The sequence below is a fragment of the Callospermophilus lateralis genome, chromosome 17, assembly GCF_048772815.1.
Source record: "Callospermophilus lateralis isolate mCalLat2 chromosome 17, mCalLat2.hap1, whole genome shotgun sequence".
Lineage (NCBI taxonomy): Eukaryota > Metazoa > Chordata > Mammalia > Rodentia > Sciuridae > Callospermophilus > Callospermophilus lateralis.
Window position 1 is genome coordinate 56,178,464 of NC_135321.1, and position 24,078 is coordinate 56,202,541.

General features: G+C 38.8%; 1 long non-coding RNA gene across 1 annotated transcript in view; it reads right to left on the reverse strand.

Annotated features, from left to right (window-relative positions):
* Positions 1-1,470: 1,470 nt before the first annotated feature.
* LOC143382608 (uncharacterized) overlaps positions 1,471-24,078 on the reverse strand; it is a 95,644-nt gene continuing 73,036 nt past the window's right edge. Inside the window, exons 2-3 of the long non-coding RNA XR_013089028.2 lie at positions 23,846-23,942; positions 1,471-1,543 (exon numbers count right to left, since the gene is read on the reverse strand). This is a non-coding gene — a long non-coding RNA (uncharacterized LOC143382608). The remainder of the gene's footprint in view (positions 1,544-23,845; positions 23,943-24,078) is intronic.

Sequence of the window (24,078 nt, forward strand, 5' to 3'; positions counted from 1 at the left end):
AGAAGACCCAAATGTTTGGGCTTCTTTTTAAAGTTAATTTTTACAAATAAGATGTCAATCTAAAGGGCGAAATAATGAAATCAGCTACCTAACATGAAAAACTACAAATCTGGGGGCCGGGAGGGTACCTCAATGGTAAGCCCTTCCCTAGCCCATGCAGGCTGTTGGGTTCTCCCAGAGAAAAATAATTACAAATTTTGATCTAGTGAGAAGGCAACAGACACAGTACTAAAGAACTCAGTGCTCCTTTCTTTTAAATTATAAGAAGTTAAAGGAAAGGCAGGCAGGACTGTGGTGGATACCACAGAACAGCATTAGACTCTACCACATGTTTCAACTACCTTTACAAGATTAATTCACTGAACATAATTTTTGCTGCATGTAGGTACATTAATGAAAAACTTAAATTCATTAAAAGGAATGAAAGTTGTGTTGTATCTGAAATACAAATCAGAATAACATGTTTTACTAGTTTGATTCCTGAAGAATCTAACATCCATAGAAGACAAGAAGATCTAAGAAATTTTAAAATTCACATTTTCCAGATGCATAGGAATTTTAAAAATTCATTGTACATGTAAAACTTTAATAGAACTTACCTAAGCATTCAATGTTTTCAATATCATTTGTCCAAAAAAAAACAAAACAAAGAAATGTTTTCACCAAAACATTGCCCATCATTCCACTTGAAGAATTAATCTGCAAATCTGAACTTTTAAAGGGATGTTCAAGGTCATAGCCTAAAAAGGGATCCAGTAAAATGGTCAGGCTGCAATATGAATAGAGTTCTTCAATCACCATCTTCCTACTCTTTTTTCCCAAAAAACAAGTCAAATTCTTGCTGGTGTTCAGTGAAATAAATGTCTTTTATTTCAGCAGAAAATTCACTAAGTACTTCCACACTGGGAAAATTATGCACATATCTATGTATTGCCATATATTTTCTGAATGCTTTCAAGACCACTTGCAATCCTCTGATATTTCCCAGGTATAAACTGAGTCCCCGAAGCTGAGATGTTTAGTCACTTCCAAGGTCTCCTATCTGTGACAGAGACTTTGATATTTGGATTCTCCAAGTAAAGTTCCATCCATGAGTAGTCACATTTTCCAGAAAAGACATCCATCTCCCATATCTGCTTCTTGGGAAATGATCAATTGGGTGAAGCCAATTAATCTAGCTAAGGTGCACCCAAAGATAAGGGAAATAAACTGTAAGTAGACCATAAGGAGGGAGATATAAAGTCAAAACTCTTGTAATCAGTTCTCTTAATTATACCACCCTCACTGCTAATCAGCCATTGACTGCCATAATCAAAGAAAACACCCTCCATCATTCAACACTATCCAGTGAACACTGACAATGATTAAGACCCCGGGCTCCATTTACTTTAAAAAGGAAACTTAACACTAACAGCTAACGTGATGGCTTTCATGGATCAGAAGTTGGTTTGGTCAAGGTGTTTCACTTACCACCAACTGAAGTCATCATCTTCAATTTGAATATATCCACATGTGCTGTATGGTTTGTCAAAGAAGCAATCACCTAAGATGTGAGAGAATGAAAAGTAATGACTACCAGATCTCTTCAATCAGCTGTGATAATTACACCTACTTGATGCCAAACTGGATCTGATTTAGCCTTTATTACTCAGGATCTGTGGATTTCACAATTATCATACACTTGCTAAGTTTGGCTGAGTATTAACCATGCCTTGCCCACACCACTACATCATGTTGCTCTCCAAAAAGAATCTAACATCCATAGAAGACAACTGAAAGGAAGATCTAAGAAATTTTAAAATTCACATTTTCCAGATGTATAGGAATTTTAAAAATTCTTTGTACATGTAAAACTTTAATAGAACTTCCCTTAGCATTCAATGTTTTCAATATCATTTGTCCAAAAAAACAAAGAAATGTTTTCAGCAAAACATTGGCACAATGGTAGAAGACAAGATGCAATATAAATTATGGACAAAATACAAAATATTTTTCAAAGGATCATTCTAAAATCTAATACAGGAACCGCTTTCATTTTAATATTTCAGAGATTTGGAGGATCTCAAAATAGAAAGAGATCATAAACTTACTTTATAGTCCATATAAGTTTTAAAGTCAAAAAGAATTTCAAGATTAAACATGTGTTAAACATTTGCTTAATTTTGCTACTAGGAATGACGCTATTTAAATAAGGAAACAAAAACAATAGAAAATGCAGTGTATGCAGAGCAGTTCATCTGTTTCAGCATCAAAAGCATTCAGCACATTGATGATTGTAGATTTCACCCCACATCCTCTTAAATGTCTATTACTCTGAATTATTATACCATCAGATCTTTATCCACATTTCCTGGGTAACACGAGTAATTATATCAACCATATTAATGACTCTGAAAATTCTATACATTATATAGTGGATAATTGATATTATTATGTAACCCATTACTTAACAATAATTAATATACTAATTACATGAATTAAAAAATATTAACTATAAGTGTTTGACAATGAGAATTAAGATCTGGGTCAAGAAAATACAAATTTAAGAATATTATTACATTATGTATGTAATGTCTCCCTGGTCTCAAAAAGATAAATTAAAAAGAAAACAGGTGTTGGGGATCATCTGATCTAACTTCCTTACAAATGCTCAAGTCAATTCTCCTGAACATGCAGACAGTCTTTGAAGAGGTGAGACACCCAGAATTTTGTAACATATACTTATCACACGGAAAATTCCCCTTAAGGGCTGGGGACATAGCTCAGTTTGTAGAGTGCTTGCCTCTCATGCACAAGGCCCTGGGTTCTGCCCCAGCAAAACAACAACAACGATAACAACAACAACAAACCCCTTAAAAAGACCCAAATATGCTTCTTGAGATGGAAACCTGTGGGAGGCCAACCTTACAGGTGACTGAGTTACACTCCTCAGCTGGGTGCTGAGGCGCTCAGTCACAGAAATGGGTGTGTCCTGCTATAGCCCCATGGGTGAAGCTATGTTCACCTGTTCCTTTGTAATATAACCCCTTTCCCTGTTTAGGATAGAATCTTCCATGGAAGTGCCTTGTGTGTGTCTCCTTCTCTCACTGTGCCCTTGGGTGTGCCTACCCAGGTGTCAGTCAACCTGCTGACAGTGGACATCATGAAGATAGACTCAGCCTCCTGAAACCTGACCCCTTGCCTCATTTGAATAGCTTCTCCTCAATAAAAGGGGTCAGCACGTGCTCTCTCTGTCTCTTTCTGCGGACCCTTAAGATCAGAGTAGCCGTCACAGCAACCCCAAAGAAGAAGGTATTTGTGTCTCTTGTGTGGTTATTTCGTGCAGCCCAGTCAGCCCAGTTTAACTAGAGTGACCCCTGAGCCTTTTAGTTGTGAGAACAGAAACCCGGCAGAAACCCATTTATCTTAGCTCCACCCATGAAGAAATGGTAAAAATCTCAGCTCTTGCATGGGAAGTAGGATCATCTGAAAAGAGTTGTCATGTTCTACGTCTTTATGTCTCCAAGCAAAACATGCTTTGCTCCCCTAAAATTCCTCCTATTTGATGGGTTTCAGTAGCATGACAGCTGTTCTTTGAACACTGGTCCAAAAGACCAGAATTCAGCCAGCTCATTCCCTTGACCTCTGCTCTTTCAACAGCCTGTACAAGGTGCTGGTCCTTTCTCAACTGCTGGGAGCCTTCATAACCATCCATCCTTTCCATACCTCGGCCACTGAGTTGTTTTTCCTTTTCTGGAATGAGGTGATTTCTCTGAATTCAAACACAGGACAGTCATCGCATCACTGTCACCTGTGGAGAGCTTTCAACATACTGACCCTGTTGCTTAGCTACTAGTCATCCTACCTAAATTTACATTACAGTTTGAGCATGACTACCAGAAAATCCAAAGTCTACCAAAATCTGAAAATTTTTGAGTATCAATATGATACCACAAGTGGAAAATTTCACACTTGACTTCATGTGATGATGGGTCACATTCAAAAGGTGGGTGCACTAAAAATATTGCATAAAATTACCCTCAGGCTATGTATATAAGGTGTATGTAAAACATAAATAAACTCTGTGTTCAGACTTGGGTCCCATCCCCATAGCATCTCACTATGTATATGTGAATACTTCAAATTTTAAAAAATCCAAAATCCAAAGCATTTTTTGTCCCAAGCACTTCTGAAAAGGATACTCACTCTGTATCTGAAAGTAAAGTAAGCATGCTCTCAGTGTTTGCTTCTGATATGCTATTAAATGTTACATAGGGCAGAGTCCAGAAACTTTGAACTGTTTTAAATGATCTCTACCAACTTTCTAGACTTTTCTTAGTCCTTAGTTTCAGGCGTGAGGCTGAAATCCATTCACTGACTTCAGTAACATCTCTAACACTTCTAGTTTCAACTAAACTTTCTTGTGGAAACAGAAAATTCATTATAAAAGATAGAGCATTAAACTCAAAGTTTTACCTTGACAACCATCAATCATTTGTATTTCCCTCTTACTAGGTTTTAATAAGTTCAAATGCAAAATGGATTCATTGAATGCCTAATGCTAACAATTTTCCAATTTGGGTTAAGAAAGGTTAGAAGATTACACAAATCCTTATGGTATTTCCCCCTACCTAAGTTGCAATCCCTAATTTTGATATAGAGAATAGCTTCAGTACTGAAGGGATAACCCCAACTAGAGTGGCATGAATAATAGTCTACAAGAATGAAATAATCATTAATTTTTATATAAAAGAGACCTCAGCAGAAACAGTACAATTGTGAAAGTTCTATTGTGCAATCTTAAACAGAAATAAAGATAAACATCCACTGAACATCAAAGGCTGGTTAAAGATCCGGTGCACAAGTCAGTTGTTGGCACTGAAGATACCAAGGCAATAGCACATGTGGCTGACAGCAAACCCAGAAGACCAATACAAAGCCTGTGAGGGGATACAAGCTGTTTTTATCACTTGAAAGGAAATATAAAATTATATTATGGTTCTTTCTGGGCCCATGTCTGATTATTGAGCCCTTTGAAAATAGAATCAACCATAGAATTTCCAATAGCCCTAGAATATATATATCCCCATGCACAACAACCTTTATTGGCAGGACCATGAAGATAGCAAAGGTGATTTTTTTGAGTTAAAACAATATTAAAGGAAGTGACAAAAGAATTGAAACAACCAATGAAAGAGAGAACAAAATTAATGTTTTGGTTTTGATTTTCATGGAAATTGGTATAATAGCATAGTATACACTTTCTGGAGTCAAACCCCCAGATATCTTTTCATGAAAACTGCAGGCTGTAAGAACAGGTATCTGAAAGGCCATGAACAGGGTAGGAATTCTGCTCAAAAGCAATACTGATTCGAACTGTATTTTTCTTGTCTTAGTATTCCCTAGAGCTGCCACCTGCTAAGCACCAAGTGAACACCTCTTAAAAGAAGAGGCAAAGAATTCCCCCAAATTCTATATAGGATATGACTGCAATAATTTTTGCCTGGAAATTTTTAAAGGAAGTGTAATGTAACATCCACCTAAATAATGAAAACAATCTTCATATAGCCACCCAAAATAGCTCGCCTGATTCTTCTGGGGTATCCCAAGATAAAACAGCTGCAAAAGATGATTAATCACTGAATATGTTCACTTTTTATTATGGTTAAAACAATAAGCCAGTTAAATGTTAATGAAGTTTCCACAAATTAAGGCTTTGAAACATTTTTTATCCTGGCAATATTTAGATGGCAAGGCGAGTTGCCTATAAGGGTCACTCTTAATTTATTAAAATAAAATATTTTATTAAAATAAAATGACAATATTTTATTGTCATTTGCATCTTATTTATTTGGAGGAGCATAAGTGACTACAACAATAGTATGAAATCTTTAAGATGTGAACTGGCCTGCTTTTACCCCAAATGGAACCCTCTGAGATCTTTCACATCATGATTCTATGTCCTACTGAAACTCCAGGCCTGGAGAAAAGACAAAGGAAGACAAATTGACAAAGATTAGGGCCAACCATTGAAAGATGTTTTATGATTGTGAGCCAGTCACGCCATCCTGACCCAGCCCTCCTACGTGCACTCTTCACTAACCAAATGCATCTCTACTGAGAGTGTGAATATTTTGTACTGTGTTCCACTTGGTTTTGCAAAAGGGAGCTCTAGACTCACTAAACTAACTTCAGGGTTTCTTCAAAAGTTGCTACTTTCATTCTCTAAGATTTGGGAGTGAGAGATACTACTTAAGAATATTTATCTAGCTCAAAGTTATTAATCAACCCTCAATATGTGAGTACACAACTAAGATACTCTGGTACTGACAGCCACTATTGCCTCAATGTGGACTAAGTGTCATCTACAGGATGTATCCAGGCCCTTTATCTAAATGCTGTCTAAGGGACAATATGATTATTATTTATTCTTCACAACCAGTAGAAGACTCTTGTCTCAAGAAGTCTGATTCAAAGAACTCACTGCCTAGCAAAACCATGCAAAAATTTCTATGTATCATCTCATTGAATTTTCTTAAAGACCTGTGTACCAGTTATCAGCGTATATTATACCTCTCAGGTCTATATACACTTTTCGTCCCTCGCTCTGCAAAAATGTGTCCGTGCCCTTTATCTAAACCACCTGTCCTAATGGGCCAGAAGCTAAGATTCTCAGTAAAGGGTGTGGGAGAGACTCTGCAAGAAGGAGGGATGGCCTCACTCAGTTCCCTGGCAGGATCCTCAGCACACCATGCAGGAGCTTTCTCAGAGACTGACTCCTCCAGCAACAGCAACCTGCCCTGCACCTCTCCTGAGGTTTGCAGCGATGGGCTCCCATGGAATGCATCCCATTCACAGTTTTCTCTGCCCCCTGCTTTCTCTCCAGAAGGCACATTCCTTCCAAGCTCTGCAGGTATAGCCTTCTAGTGACTACTCTGCCATCCAGTAAGCTACATCCTGTCCTGGATCTCCTGCTTGGGTCTATGTGTGCCAAGATGTCTAGCCAGAGGCTGTCCCATGTATCTACTATTCCTTTACTCTTCAGAGCACTCATGTGTCTGTACTACCCAATCTCTCCTATTCCAGTCCCTCATTATAGTTCAATATCTATCTGTCTATCTATATATCTATTTATCTATTTATTTATTTTTATGGTGATGGTGGTACTTGGGATTGAACTCAGGGGCACCTTACCACTGAGCTACATTCCCAGTCCTTTATATTTAGTGAGACAGAGTCTCACTAAGTTGATTAGGCTGGTCTCGAACTTGTGATCCTTCTGCTTCGGCCTCTCAAGTCACTGGGATTGCAGGTATACACCACCAGTTCTGATAAGTTTATTATTCTGTAAATTAGATTTTCCCTATTCATCTCACTGTACTGTTTTTGTCTCTTGACTGGATCCTGACCACTATGTTCCTATTTTTACAAATGGAAGTTTTGGATGCTCAAATATCTCCCCAAAAATATCCCCCAAATTTCAGTTCAGGACTAGTGGTTCAACCAAGGTCTGCATGTAAAGTCCATACTCTTTCCAGTCTATTATTCATCTACAGCCATGAAATAAGTAAACAACACACTGACTGTTAAATAAAATGCATTGTAAATAAGCTCCTGAAAGTACTGCTTCTAAGAAGCAGTGGAAGACGATCAAATGTTAATTTCATAAACTTGTAAAATAAACACACATTTTGAATTGTTCTTTTACAGGTTAAAATGACTTATATACTCTAGGCAATCGTTCCCATTGTAATTATAGTCCATTTAAAGTTATTTTCTAAAAAGACTGTAAGAGTCCTTGAAAAGTTTTCTGGAACATTTTCTCATTTGTTCTAAATAAAGAATGACCCCACTTAAGGCAGCTTTTATCAAATGCACAAACTATTAAAAGTCTCTCTTCATAGAGAACACAGATCAAAAAATAGTGCTAAAGTACCCTCCCAAAAGAATGACTATTCTATATTTATTTATAAATTGTATACATGTAGTACTCTGTATATGCTGATTATGACAAGTGTGCTTGTAGTTAACTTTTTAAAGAATTACTGGAAAATATACATGAGATTCAGATATTTTCTTTCATTCATCAATGGATTTTATTATATTCCTCAAAAGGGCAAGAAGTAGAAAGTCTTTTAGAGGTTGGTGCTTGAGCTAACTTAATAATTTAGTCATAAATATCTCTCAGGTAAATAAGGAAAACAAAATAGCAGAGCTGGATCAAAGTGTTATTACTCTAATTTTCTGCTAAGAAAGCCCTAATCTGTCATTTTTCTAAGTGAACTATTCAATATCCTACATGGAAAATGATCCCAGGTACTGGTCAGAAGTACCCAGGAAATTAATGAAAAACAGAATTTCATTTAATACACTCCTGCCAGTTTAATATGATTTACAAATCCATCGCTTGATGATTTATTAGCATAAATCATTATTTGGAACAGCTGATAAAGTTCTGAATTCACCAATGGGCGATGCAATCAAGTCAATTATTTATGTTCAAAATTTAAAACAGCAAGCCAATTATTTGTGTTTCTTAGGTGCTGATTGACCTAAGCTCACCTAAATAAAAAGCTTCAATGATTCACTGAACTTTTTTTTTTTTTACTCATTTACAATCACTGAGTAGAATCAACATATAAGGAAAAATAAACATAATTTCATATATCCTCTTGGCAAAACATTCATTCCAATTTGCTATCATTAGGAGAATTGCTCATCTAACATCAGGTAACTTGTACAGCTGACTGTACTGACGGGGATCAGGGACCTGGGGTATATTAAGTCCTGGATCTGCCAGTTATATGTGTCTTGCTCCCTGAACAGGAAGGAGATGAGCAGTCCTCACAGTGGAGATGCACTTTATCTAGATGATTTCAGTGAAGAAAAGGGAGGAGTGTGAGATAGAGAAAAGTCAATGCACTTGGTCCAGGAGCCTAATAGTCATATGTCCCAGAAAAGCTGGAACTGAACAGGTGCTTCCTCCATCTCCCCCAGTTGGTCTCCATTCCTTCATACCTTTCTCAGCATGGCATCCTGTTGGGGTCAGTGTTCATTCTCAGTGTTAAGTTGTGAATGTTTTACTAAAACATGGGTCCAAACTCTAAATCACCTAATTCTGTGTTCAAACAGGAAAATATATTCCAATGCCAAGGGGACCCTAGAGTGGCCCTGTTGAAATTACTGAGAAACAGTATGTTAATCACCAATGCAGAATTTCCCTAATGGGTTTTCAGGGATAATTTTGACCATGGGAAAATCTCCGAGGATTTACGCCCTACAGAATATATGGGTCCTTCATAACGTCTATCACCTATTGCCTGGGAAACTGGGAAGGTTAAACTTGGCGATTTCTGTAAAAGTGTGGTCATTGATAGAAGATGATAAGAATCAAAGAAAGTCACAGCTAAGTTCCTGTTTCATCTGATATGAAACAGGAAGAAAGAGTAATAGACGTGTCTTTATCCACACTGCATTGGTTGGCTCACCTAACTCTCTGCCCAACATCTTATGCCCTTCATTGTGTCTCCTATCAGTTTCCCATTCTCCCCCACAATTTGAGTTTCAGCTCAGCTATCCACTTGATTTGAACCATTCCCTCATGTCTGCCCCCTCTAGTAATCCCACACATTCCCTGAAAGCTGAATTTTATGAATACATAGCTTTAAATACTCTCCCCCTACTTAAATCTATTCATCAGCTCCTTACTGCCCATGGGATAACACTCAAGTTTTATCATGTGACATATGTGTTTTTCTGATTTGATCCCTTCTACCTTTTCATCTTCTATTCTTACTACTGTTTCCATTTAATTTTACACTCTGGTAATTCCCAGCTATCTCTTCACCTCCAATGACCGTGCTGCCAAATGCTCATTCAGTTCCTGCACCTACTCAGGGTTTTCCCCACCCTGAGCCCAGAGTCTACCTTGAAAACTCTCAAGCACTAATCAAATCCCAGCTCAGAGGCCACCTCACATAGGATATCTTTTAACAGATAAAATCAATCCTCCTTCCTGTGGACCACCACTGCAAAATATATCCATCTTCTTGATGTTCTTAGAGTTCTACTGTGGGGCCACAGAACTGGACATGTTTGTCTTTTCTACTGCACTGTGAGCTCCACAGACCAGCACAAGGTTTTTTGTTCATCTCCATATCCCTATCCCCAATCCTAGAAAAATACTTGCAAATCATTAAATACCTGCTGGACTTAACAGAATTGTGTGAAGTGTTTTTGTAATACAGGTAAGAACAAACACTGCTTACTGGTCTCTTTGTTAGAAAGAAACACTGAAGAAGAAGCATCTAATTTGACAAATTATTCTATTTAACAAATACTCAGGTTGCACCAATGGAAGAAGAAATCTTGATTCTAGAGTTCAGTCTCTTCTTTGATTTGACTATGGCATCCCCCTCCCTCTCTCAGCCCTAAGGTTCCTAAGGACTTGGTGCCAGGCATTAGGTCAGGCACTGGGGATTAAAGGGGAGTGGACTAGAGAGACAGAGGATGAAAAAGAAGTCCTTGTCCTCAAGGAAATTAACTCTGGGAACACGTGGAGTTAAAAGGGGAGGGAATTCAAACTACTACAGGAGCCAAGGGAAAGAACAAAAACTCATTCTGAAGGTCTCCTTTTCCTAAATGATCCAGATAAAAAGAAAACCAGAGAGTCAGCAACTAGACATAAGAATTTACTAGATACCCATGGCCTGCTCTTCTAAGAATGAGGCTGCCATTTGACAGACCTCAGCATAAGTCAACGAAAAGCACAGAGATTTTGTGTGTATCCTACTGAAGCCCTGGTTTAATGCCTCAGTCAGTTGTGTTTGGTTTTAGGTTTTAAACATAAAAAGAATGTTAATGATTACATACTATGCATCTTTCAAGTTTATGAAACATAAAAGTAGTTAATGCTTACTCAATATCAAATGTCTCCACTCACCACAAAGAAAGAACACTTTAAAGAAAAATAATTTGTTATATAATTTTTAAAATTAGGAAGCTGGATTCCATGCAAAATTCTCCAAGCTTAGAGCAATACTCACAAGGCATAAAAACTGTCATGAGTCAGCTTTCCTAGAAGTTACTTCACATGACCAATTAGTTGCTAAAATACAGGAAACTAAGGACATTAACCCTTCTCAAGATCAATGTGGCTGGAGAGTATTACTTGTTCTAAGTGAGTGTTTATTTGATATTCTGTTTACCTTTTAGCGGGCATTTTACCACTGACTAAAGACAGCAAGCCATCTGAGAAATGGCCCTGGACCAGGAAGGAGTCTGGGTCCCAGACCTGCCCCTGCCTGCATGTCGCTTCAAGTAGGCAACCAGGCACCAGAGAGGAAATGTGATGGAAAGAATGTAACCTGTCACCAGAAAGGACCAAAGAAGTCCCAACCCCGTTTACTTAAAAGCTTTCCTCATCTTTTCATCTATAGAATGAACTACCTTCAAGAATAAGGATTAAGGCTGGGGTTGTAGCTAGGTGGTAGAGTGCTTGCCTAGCACATGTGAGGCCCTAGGTTCAATCCTCCAGTACCACATAACAATAAATAAATGAATAAAAGTTATTGTGTCCATCTACAACTAAAAAATATTTAGAAATAAACAATAAGGATTGAATGATTTTACATCTATGCAAGTGTTTATGTATACATACATTTTTTACTGTATCTACCTACCTACCTACCAATCCACTTACCTAGCTAGTAAAGGTTTTCTTTGCTTTACAGCCCAGTGTCCTGTCTATGAAATAGCATGGGTGTATTATATCATTGTTTTTCCAAAATGCGATTGTCAGAACCCTCTGACCACTTTTGGAATATCTGACCACTGCAAGCCCTTCAAAAACCCTACTTCTATAGATATATTCAACTTTCATTTACCTTTCCTTTCTTTGAGATAGAGTGTTACTATGTTGCCCAGGTTGGCCTCAAACTCCTGGGCTTAAGTGATTCTTCTGTTTCAGATTCCTGAGTAGCTGGGACTACAACATCCACCACTGAGCCTGGCAGAAGATTCCATTGGCTACAAAAAAAAGTTAGTATTTGTCAATATCTGACAACTTCATGTCTAGATTATCTCAAAATTCTATCCTAAGACCTCACAGTCATTTCTTTCTCTCTTCTCTTAATGATTCTTTATTAAGAATACAATGGAGGTTAAAATGTGTTGTTGTATATTAAGTATGATATAAAAACAAAATGAATAAAGTTGATAAATAATATAAGCAAAAAAGATGGCTGAGCTCAATGTTCAACCAAGAAGACAATGATTAGGAGGAGACAGAAGGCATTCCACTGACAGAAACATTAGACAAGGACTGGCCAGGCTCCTGATCTATGAAAAAGCGAAGATTACAAGGTCACAGGACAAAGTATCCAGTAATTTCAAACCTATGTGGTCTGGGACCTAGTTGGGGTGACTGTTCGAATCTGAAATGATGAAATTACATATACTGAAAGGATCACCTAACACAGGAGGATGTGGTGGCACACATGTGTAATCCCTCAGGAGGCTGAGGTAGGAGGATCACAAGTTCAAGGCCAGCCTCAGCTACTTTGTAAGGCCCTATGCAACCTAATGAGGCTCTTTTCTTAAAATAAAAAAGGCTGGAGATACAGCTTAGTGGTAAAGCGCCTCTTCGTTCAATCCCCATGACAGAGAGAGAGAGAGAGAGAGAGAGAGAGAGAGAGAAATAAAACCCACCTAATATGACTTCAACAGCATTCTTCTTAGCCCACTACTAACATCTAAAGTTATTTGAGGGGGCTGGGGTATGACTCATCTGTAGAGCACTTGGTTAGCAAAACAACAACAAATACAATTCAGTCTACAGCATAGAGTCTAGATACCTAAAACTCAAACACTGCATATAAATGGATTCAAACTGTCAGTCCTCTAACCATATCCATTCCAGAAAGTATTTATTTAGAGCTGTAGTGTAGGTCCACACAAACAACCCACAAATATAAATAACTAAATGTTAGGTATTTTGTACTTTTGACAAAAGCTACTTAAGGACATTTGACATATAAAAGATGGGTGAGGAATAGCCCCCCCCCCAAAAAAAAGAGAGGCAGGTAAAGAGGGAAGTAGAGGAGGAGGAAGAAAAATCATTCAGTATCTTCATAATAAGCTTGTTGGAATGAGACCCACTTGGGATGAGTCCTATATGCTTCCAGAAATGATTCACTAGGATATAATTAACATATAGTCTGGTGTGTGGTGAGAGTTCCATTTATCATGAAACTTCCTTCGTTTTCATATGGCTGAACTATGAGAAGCTGTAGTCCCTGGGATAAGTGACTCACAGGGCCACTACACCATTAGTTTTAACATTCTGAGTTTAGTTTTTGTTGCTGTTGCTTCACTACTAGGGATTGAACCCAGGGCCTCTTGCATGGTAGGTAAGCACTCTACCCCTGAGCTACTTCTAGGCCAGTCGCAGTGTAATTTTATAGTTCATTATACATGGCCTGGATCTTTCTTTCTATGGAATGCTCCTTAAGCTTGTGTTTGGCCTTGGCCACATTGGATTTTCGTCTTTAACAGTATCTAACCTAGTGTAGGCACATTGTGTATAGAGACCTCTGTAGATCAATATAAGATTGATCAGTCTTATAGAACAGTAACCTTTCATGGGGCCATAAATTTGTCTAGAGGAAGCTTCATAGACCAGCTCAAGTTCTGAAATGTTCAAACCAATAATGAAATGTAGTACTTTGGAAGCCACAATTCCCAGCTGGTGTAACCAGCAGAGAGCTCCAACACAGCTACTGCTGAGAGACAAATGTCCCACCACAGAGTCCCTCTGCTAGAGGCGCTGCATCCCATTTATAGGAGTGAATCTTCCACTGTCAACAGCATGCTCATTTTACCCTGGGTTTAGGAGAAATGAGGGAACATGTACCACTTTTCATCAGTATCCTTAACTGATGTAAAAATTCATGGGTTAGGAGTAAAAACTAAGTTGCATCCATCACAGCTTCTTCCCGCATGCTCTATAGATTTCACAGAGATGTTCATCACAGAATTGCAGAGATGACCTTAACCACAGGAGAGAAAAATGTGGCTCCATTACTAATAATTCTCAATAAACACCTTCATTCTACTTTGCTTCTAGATATTGCTAACTTCCAAATTAAAAATAAATAAATAAATAAAACCCAGAGGGAAATCAGAAAATTTAATTAGGTCAGAAAAAAAAAATGTGGACTTGAGTTGTTTCTTGAGGAGGAAAAAAAAATCTATTATAAATAAGCTGTTAAATCAGTAAATCCACTAAACAGTATAAACTCTAAACACTGAAATATTAACCCAAACATAATCCTGACTTACAAATTGAGTGATAAGCCCTTGCCTCCCTCATGTGTTTACAGGAGAGTCCCTGAAAATACCTTTCCTATTCTCACCACATGTTTCCTTAAAGATTAGTGACCTCAGTAGTCCTGCCATGCTCTTGCTCTCATTCTGTGTTGCATGCTTTTCTCTGAGCTCAGTGATTCTGAAACTTTGGGGAGCTGATGGACCTCCTGGAGAAACTGAAAAGAGCTGGCCATGATCTGTCTCCCCAGCACAGATGTATATCTGTGCAAACCTTACAATTCCTCGGGTTACAACTCATGGACAATGTGGCATTTACTCAAAGGGAAGTTCACTGGCCACCTGCATCAGAATTGCTGGGACCATTTATTACTATACAGATATTGAGCCCCGGTATAGATTTAGAGAACCAAAGTTACTGGGAGTAGGGCTGAGGTTTTGAATTTAGGATACTTCCCCAGTGATGCTGCAGCTGGCTGAAGGGAGGACGATCCTCTGCTATGGCTGTTTTTGTATCCTCTCCAGCCATCATCTGGTTCCCAGATTAGTGCCCAGTACTCTCTCCACTCTCTGAGGAGCCCAAACTCTGCCATCTCCGCATGACTGGTGGGCATCTCCACTGGTATACTGTGCAGACCACCAACTCTCCACACACCCACACCCTGCACATGCAGCCCCACTCCATGCACATCAGGATCTTGGACTCTTCTTGGACTATCCTGTTCATTTACCTGGAGGCACTTCCCAGAAAACTGAGACAACTGCCATAGAAAGTACTAGCTTCATCTCTCCTCCCAGGTCATTAGCTGTTCACTGAATTCCCACAATTCTCATATAGAGGAGACTGTCCTTCTCACCATTCTGTACAGCATTTGGCTTCCCAACAAGGCTCACAACAGAAGCAGCACTTGCAACTGGGTCCATAGGGTGTCAAACCTTACCTGTCTGTACTGAGATGAAGGCTATCTACAAGGGAACATCCCAAATGCCAAAGCTCAAAGGGACCTTAGGTACTGCCCAAAGTGTCATACAAATATGGAAAATAAGGCCTGGGGGTTTACCTGACTTATCAAAGCAAGGGAGTCAACATCCAGTCTCTCCTGATGCATACCAGGGCATTGTTAGTGTGGGAAGAGATACCGAAGCCCAGGATCCTGACCCTCAACTTTAGTTAGGAATACAGGACACATACATGACCAAATAGAATTCAACACTGACAAGAACATGCTGAGGCTATTTCAAATGAGGAGAGACGAGGGAGAATGTACAGGTGAGAAGGTACTTAAGGTGTGTCTGGCAAGCTAGGTCGACTTTTGAGGCACAGATATAACATTCTAGAAAGCACAGAGTGTTGTGAGAAGCCTCTACGCTGGCATGAAATAAATGTTTATCTAAGCACAAATAATATCAAAGAGTGGCTGTAGATGAGACTACAGGTAGCTGGGAGTGTGCTGTACTAGGATGGGGTCCACCCTGGCACAAATGGAATTTTCACACTGCTACATACATAATTCAACATGGCCATCATAACAGCCTGGTATCAAAGGAGGGCAGAATCGTTATTTTCTCTTACAGACAAGAACAGGTCTTGGAATGAAGTATCTGGCCTGTAGTCCCGGAGGTAGACAAGGCAGAAGTGGAACATGACTCTTGGCATATTAACCACAAAGAAGCATGTTTTCCTCTTGGTATAATTTGTATAACACCTCACCAGGATGACTATTTCACAAATGCTCCTTATGTATCTACTACATAAGGCAATTGCATCTTTATTAAAATAGGCACATTAGATGTCATCTTTGAATTTTTTAATTTTTTTTACTTGTAGATGGACACAGTATCTTTATTTATTTATTTTTATGTGGTGCTGAGGATCAAACCCAGTGAGTGCTTCACTCATCTTTGTCATCTTTGAATTTTATAGCCAAAGAGCACTGACATCTCAACACCATTAAAGAGCCTTTATAAACTTATTTAAGTGAATATTTATAATAACGGAAAGGAGATAAAGAAAGAGAGGCATGGAAAAGTGAGATTAATTTCCTCAAGTAGATACCGCAGAAAACGCAATTCTAGGATCAACTATCAATAATGCTGCTGAATGAATCGATCCTGGACAAGAGCTAAGCTAAGCAAGAGCACTTGGAGAGGCAATGGATTACACCAGGCAAGTTTATAGATGCCTCTGACTAACTGCTTGTTTGCTTTTTCAATTCGAATCAGAAGCATAACTAAAGAAACCTAACTTAACATTGAATGCAATCACCATGAACCATCAAAAAAGCTCTCAGGGGCAGGAAGTAGCTCAGGGGTGGAGCACCTGCCTAGCATGAGCAAGGCCCAGGGTTTCATTCCAAGCAGAAAAGAAAGGAAGGAAGGAAGGAAGGAAGGAAGGAAGGAAGGAAGGAAGGAAGGAAGGAGGGGGGAGGGAGGGAGGGAGGAAGGAAGAAAGGAAGAAGGAAAGAAAGAAAGAAAGAACGCACAGACACATGGCAAGTGTGCTCAGAGATCAAAATCTCTTCAAAATTGAAAAGAAATGCTAATGCACCCCATCTCAGAACTGCTGTGCTAGAAAGGAAATTAATATCAAAGCTGGAACAGCAGCTTCTGTCCCACACAGTATGATGGAGACAATGGTGTTTGGCCCAACAGTACAAGGAAATATAGAAGTCTCACAGAACAGAGGAAATGAAGACAAATCTTACAAAGAATTCAAAGTAGAACAAAGTTGTGCAAATTATCCCTGGGCAAGGGAAAGATTAGGGAGAGAAGAAGTTTTGTGTTAAGGTCTGTAAGCAAGTCAGATTGGCACCTGTTATTTTGCCAGAGAAATGTTTAAGTCTGTAAACAAGTCTGGATGGCGCCTGGCCAAATGCCAGAGGGAGTGGTTTGTGAAGTAACAAAAGCGAGCCATTAAGTGTGGAGATTCCTGATTGGTTGACTGCTGTATCTAGTTTATGCTAATTAAGATAAGCTGTGCAAAATGTATAAATACCTCTGTTATCCTACAATAAACGGCTTCCATTCCTGCTGCATCAAACGTACATAAGTACGTTTATGTACTTATGTACATAAACCCCCCCCCCCTGTTATTCTGCTGCAGCCAGACTGCGGCAGTTTTGTATTGAAAAGTGTATGACAACAGGAGCTCCTCAGACTACAATTTCATATTATTCAAACCTCTGCCCTAGCCTCCTGCACAGCAAGGAAATTGTACAAATGGAAGAACCAGCACAAATCAAAAGTCTGAAGAAGACACAAATATGGTAGTAACCTACCACTCTGTGAAGACTTGGTCACACTTTGGGCCAGTGATATGTATGAAATGCTACATGGAGATGAGGCAGATTGTGTTTCCAATCAGTTCAAAAGCCAAATGGCACAGTTAGCAGAATTTAAATTCTTGTACCTGTTCTCAAATCCTGCTTTTACTTTGAACCCACATTCAATGAGCTATGAAGCCTGCACCTACTCCTCCATGTGGGTCACATGAATGTCCTTGTCCTCTGCTGGAGCAGGAAGGCCTTCCCTGTCCACACCCCAAGAGGCTGGGCCACCACTTCCTCATTCCTCTTCTCATATAGACAAAGCCATGCTGAGTCAACAAATCAAAATATCCAACTCCTACAGGGACCTTCAAAATGAGAAGCCTCAAACATTTATCACTGCATTAAGGCAAAAACATTCAAAGTCCTTTCTTCTTCTTTTTTGAGATACACAGTACATACCTACTATCGATACTCACACTGCTATGCAATAGCACTCCAGAACTTCTTGGTCCTATCTAATTGTAACTTGTACCCATTAATCAATCTCCCTCCCCTCTGCTGTCTCCAACCTTTGCTAAGAATGCTCTCAACTTCTATGAGATCAACTCTTAGATTCAACATATGATTGAATTCCGATGGTGGTGGTATTTGTCTGGACTGGCTTATTTCACTTCACATAATGATCTCCAGTTCCATCCATGTTGCTACAAATGATAGAACTTCACACATTCTTGTGGCTGAATAGTATTCAATGGTATATATGCACCACATCTGTATCTATTTATGCGTCGATGAACATATGTTGTCTCCATTTCTTGGTTACTACTGAGATGAAATGGGATTCCAGATGCCTCTTTTATGTACTGATTTCATTTCCACTGGATATATATCTACTTGGGGGGCTGCTGGATCATAGAGTAGTTCTATTTTTAATTTTTAAAGAGCCTTCACACTATTTTCCATATGGCTATACTAATTAACAGTCCTGCCAAGAGTGTACAAAGGTTCCCTTTTCTCTGCCTCCTGCCAGCACTTGTTATCTTTTGTCTTTTTGATAATGGTCATTCTTACTAGAGTTAGATGTGAAAAACCAGCCTCTATTTCAGAGCAAAGCCTGTCCAAGGAAGGAACATCACCTTTGTCCTTGGAAAAACCCACAGAGCACTCCTAAGCACATTCCCACCCTGCTAAGTTGTTTATCTACAAATAACAGGAGAGATCTGCTGCGCCAGGTGTCCCTGACTCAGTCAGGCTAGGTGGAGACCCATACAACCCCCTAGCAGCCACCAATCAGCATGAGACAGGGAAATACCTGGGATGTCAGATGACCCTCCCAGTTTATGGTGGTTGATAACAAGTTGGGAAACCATGTAGTTCAGCACGTACACCCCTCTTGGCTTAAACCAATCAGTTCAAATGAATACCCCTTTTGTACTGACCAATCACCCCTACCCAACTTGTTCCCGCCAGTGAATGTGCTAATCATGTTTTAGAGTTGTTATTTGATTTTCCCACGGTGTGTGATGATTTGCTAAGGGATGCTATGATGTATGTGAAGTACCTGCCCTCTCCAAAGAATGTATAAAACTGCTGCAAACCCTGGGCTCGGGGCCTCTCAGCATCACCAGTTGCTGTGTGTGCGCGTGGAGGACTGAGCTAGCTCGCAATAAACACCTCTTTGCTGCTTACATGGATCTTGGGTCTCCTGTGGTCTTTGGGGGTCCCGAATTCGAGCATAACAGATACTATCTCAATATGGATTTTATTTGCACTGATTAATAATACTTAGCTTTTTTTTCTCTCATATACCTGTTAGCCATTTCTGTCTTCTTTTGAGAAATGAGTGTTTAGATCTACAACCTAATTTTTCTTGCTTTGTGTATCTGTGTGTGTGTGTGTGTGTGTGCATGAGCATGCATGCACGCACACAACTAAGGAACAAACACAGGGTGTTGAGCATGCAAGGCTAGTATTCTGCCACTGAGCCCCATCCCCAGCTATATCTCATCTCCCATTTTAATTGGACTTTTAAGGGATTTTCTTGCCATTGAGTTCTTGGAATTCCTTATATATTCTGGATTTTTCCTTTTTTTTTTCTTTTTTTTTTGCACCAAGGATTAACCCAGGGGCATTTAACCACTATGCTAAGATACCCAGCACTTTTTATTTTTTATTTTGAGACAGGGTCTCACTGAGTTGCTAAAGTAGCTTTGAATTTGCAGTATTTCTTCCTCAGCCTCCTGAGTCACTGGAATTACAAGTGTGTGCCACCACACCTGGCTATATTCTAGATGTCATCCTCTTCTCAAATATATAGTTTGCAAATATTTTCTCTCATTCTTGGGGTTGTTTCTTCACTGCGATGATTTTCTCACTGTGCATTTAGTTTGATATAATCCTAAGAAAGGATTCTAAATGTTTTCACCATAAAGAAGTACTAAATGTTTGAGAATGTAGATACATTTAACCTACTTACACAATCTATACATGTATCAAAATATTACAGGGTACCCCATTTACATGTATAATTTTTGTGTTTTATTTACCAAAAAATAAATTCAATGTAACTTCTCCATTCAACCCTAATCTCTCATACTCCCCTCTAAAAGTGCCTATATTGGATATTTCTGGCTAGTCTTTTTGTAGGGAAATTTCTGATTTGTCTGTGTTTTCACTAATAATTCTCCATCTTCCTGTAGGGCTGTGTCCACTCACATCTACTAGTATTTCCCCTCCCCATCACAATCCTCAGTTCTGGGATGGAACCCAGGGCCTCATGCTTGCTAGACAAGTGCTCTACCACTGAACTGCATCCTCAGGCTGATTTGTCTGATTATTATCCTCAGACTGTTAGTCCCAAATATCACAAAGTAATAAATAGTAAATTTAAATAGAAGAGCACTTCATCAAAGAGGAAATGTAAGTGGCAGACTGCATAAACATGCTCAGACTACTACAGGCCACTGGAGTAGTCTGTTCAGGATCACTGGATTCCCTTGGTCATTCATGCAATGTGGTCACCCCATATTACCTGCATTAAGCTTCTCAGTGGCTGCAAGAAGTCACAGATATGCATCCAACTGCCAAGGAGAGGTTTGTTTGGCCTCCACAAACGGAAGAGCATGGCCTGGGATTCCCCAAACCATTCCTGTTTTGTTTTGTTTTGCTTTTTTTGTTTTGTTTTGTTGTTGTTGGTGGTGGTGGTGAGTTTTTTGTTTTGTTTTTTTTTTTGTTTGTTTGTTTTTGTTTGGGGGGGGTTGATTTGTTTGTTTGTTTTTCTTATTGCTGAAGAGAACAGACCAAAAGAACTAAGCCACACAGCTGCAAAGAGGTAGTGTGACTGCCAACTAAATCAAATCTACCTGCTTTACAAGTGGCACAACAACCTGGCAATTATTTAAGGCAACGTGGAAAGAAGGCTGACATCTCAATCTTCAAAGACAATGCAGACAGGATGGAAGGGCATATCTGGGGAGCCAGGAGGTTGGCCTGTGGTACACCTTGCTCATGCCTGTTTCACACACTCACACACTATTCAACTAAGTGATTGGACTCTATGTCCACATGTGTTTTACATTTAAGTACCTAGAAGAAGACAACTTGTATCCTTTGAAACATGGCCTGTAATAAGCACAGGAAATATTGAGTACTGCACAAGATCTCTTTAAACTGCCTGGTACAAGTTTCAGCACAGAGATGAGCATATTAAGATTCTTAATAATTATTTATTGAGGACAAAAACTATGAGGTATGTTACAACAGCATAAAGAAGAAACAGAAAACCAAACAGAACTGCACAACAGAGGCTAAGACCTAAAATGTCAACTAATCTATATTTTACCAGAAGTTCTAAAGCATTTTCACATACCTAAAATATAAACTTGTCATTTTGAAAATCAAAAAGAGTAAAGAAATACTGCATCAGGAAAGCTGCACAGGGCAGACCCATAGCATATGTGTCAGTGATGCCAAAATAAAATAGAAGGAGATGGGCCAAAATAGGAGGGGGAAAGGTAAATGAAGCCAAAAATCCAACTGTGCAATGGGTCCCAAAATGAAATAGTATATATGCAGCCAACAAGAAAACAGAATTATAAATGAAGCCACAGAGAATGATAGAATTCCACCACAAACTTTAGCAACTACAGTCAAAGCAAAATGAAATGCTGAGATTTTTTTTAAGGGCATTTTAAAGAGAAGCAATTTTTCATTTAAAACTTGTTGAGGGAAGTACTACAGTTAGTGTGCAGATACACAAGAATTAATCCTGTGGATTTCAACCTTGTGCATGTTAGGGAGACAGAATGAGAACAAAGTTTGAAGCTTACTGATCATGTTCTTATGTAGCCTGTACCAAACCTCTCTCAATACTCTTGCTCAACAACCCTTTTATACAGGAAGTACTGTGCTCATCTAATTGGTGAGCACATGAAAACTTTGAGAGGTAACAGAAGTTTCTCAGGATTATTTTAGTTAATGACAGAAAGCACTAATCAAATCAGGATGTGTATGTTTTCAAAGCTTATTTCATACTTATGGTGCTTCTTTTTTTTTTTTTTTTTTTTTTATTTTTTTTAGTTCTCGGCGGACACAACATCCTTGTTTGTATGTGGTGCTGAGGATCGAACCCGGGCCGCACGCACACCAGGCGAGCGCGCTACCGCTTGAGCCACATCCCCAGCCCCTTATGGTGCTTCTTAAAATGTATAAAAGCAAAGCATATAAAGGAAAATATCTGCCAGTACACCTTCAAAATAATATAGACCCACATAAAAAAGAGAACTCTTATCCAACTTAACTTTTTTTTTTACAAGTATTAGATAAAGATAGAGATCACTGGCTAATTCTCAATTGGTGTTTTACACTTTCATTCCACAATTATTAAAAAATTCCAAACATTTTCAATTAAATGCATATGGCTAAACAAACATCTATAACCTCTTCCAAACTAACTAGGTCTGGTATTCTACTAAGCCAAAGATCTATAAGACTGCTCCACAATATCTTATTCATCACCACGTTTCTGGAATCTGCCCCTCCCAACAAAGCGTCAAACTCCTGCATTACTTTTTCCTTCAAAGAAGGGTCATAAAATTAAGAATAAAAATTAATAAAAAAAATAGACACAATAGATTTTAAACCAAGGGTATCCATCCAAGTTATCAAAAGCATGGAATACATATTCTTTTACCAAGTGACTATCACTAAGAAGCCAAAGGACATCTAAGCTGAGTAGGTAGTTTTGTGAGTATTATTTCCATGTTTCACAAGCTCATATCAAACATTCATAAAACCTTAAGCCAGGCACTACTGTGTTTCCTACTTCTAGAAATCACAGAAATATTTTTTTACAAAAAGAAAAAAATTCATAAGGGACAAACATAAGAGATGTTTGAAATCATAATGTAAAATTTATAAGATCCTGAAATTTAAAAAAAAATTCAATAAAACTCACTTTGGTTTATTAACTCAGACAGGAAATTTGGGTAATCTTTATGAAGTTTTCAGTAAGTGTTGAAATCAAAATATATTAGATTAATTATAAATGTGTGTGAAAATTGGTGGGGGAACAGGAGGGAGGGAAAAATTCTAAGTGCTATTAAATTTGGAAAATACGAGACAGAAAAGTCATTTTGTCAACAAATATAATAAATATATAATTATAATTAATAATGTTTGTGTGCCAGGCTGTGTGCTGACCAAGGATATATCTGCTCCCAAAGAGGTGAAGGGTTTACTGCAAGAATCTATCACCTGGTGGACAAGACTGGCCTACTCTCAAAAGGTCAGAAAACTAAGCACACATATGGCTCTGTGTTTGGGAGGTGTACAATCTCTGTGGGGAAAAAACATACAGCAGAGAGCTTGTGTTATGGCCAGAGGATAATGAAAGATACCAAATTCAAGAAGGGACAGAAAACTGTCACTTGCTTTGGGTCACCCTCTCTGGAGGGAGCCATACTGGCCCTTCACTTCCTTAGACTATGTCATAGTTGTTACTCTGAAGCCTCACACTTTCCTCTCTAATCCATCTTCCTGGAATAACCTTGAAACCTCTTTTCACAGAGCAAGCTCCTGAGACTCTCATGTCTCAGCTCATGCATCACTTCCTAAGCAAAGGCTTCTGTGTCCATCCCAACCCACCCCAACCAAATAAGGTCCCTCCCTGTCCCCATAGCAGTTGCACCCCACAATGGCAGCACTCAATACATTTGTCATTGTATATTCAGTGTCAAGGAAGCACCAAACATCAAGAAAGAGATTACTATTACCTGCAGAGGAAGCTGTCGAAAGTGTTCACAGAGGAAGAACCAAGGTCTACAATGTGAAGCATGGAGGTCTTCCCAGATGGCTACTAGGTGTCCGGCACTGTATGGGTCACAAAACAAAGACAGGTCTCACTTAATCTACTTAATTCTCATAGTAACTCCATAGGAACCAGCTGTATTCACTTCCCAAATGAAGAAACTGGGTTTTAGAAATAATACACTTTCTCCCTAAAGTC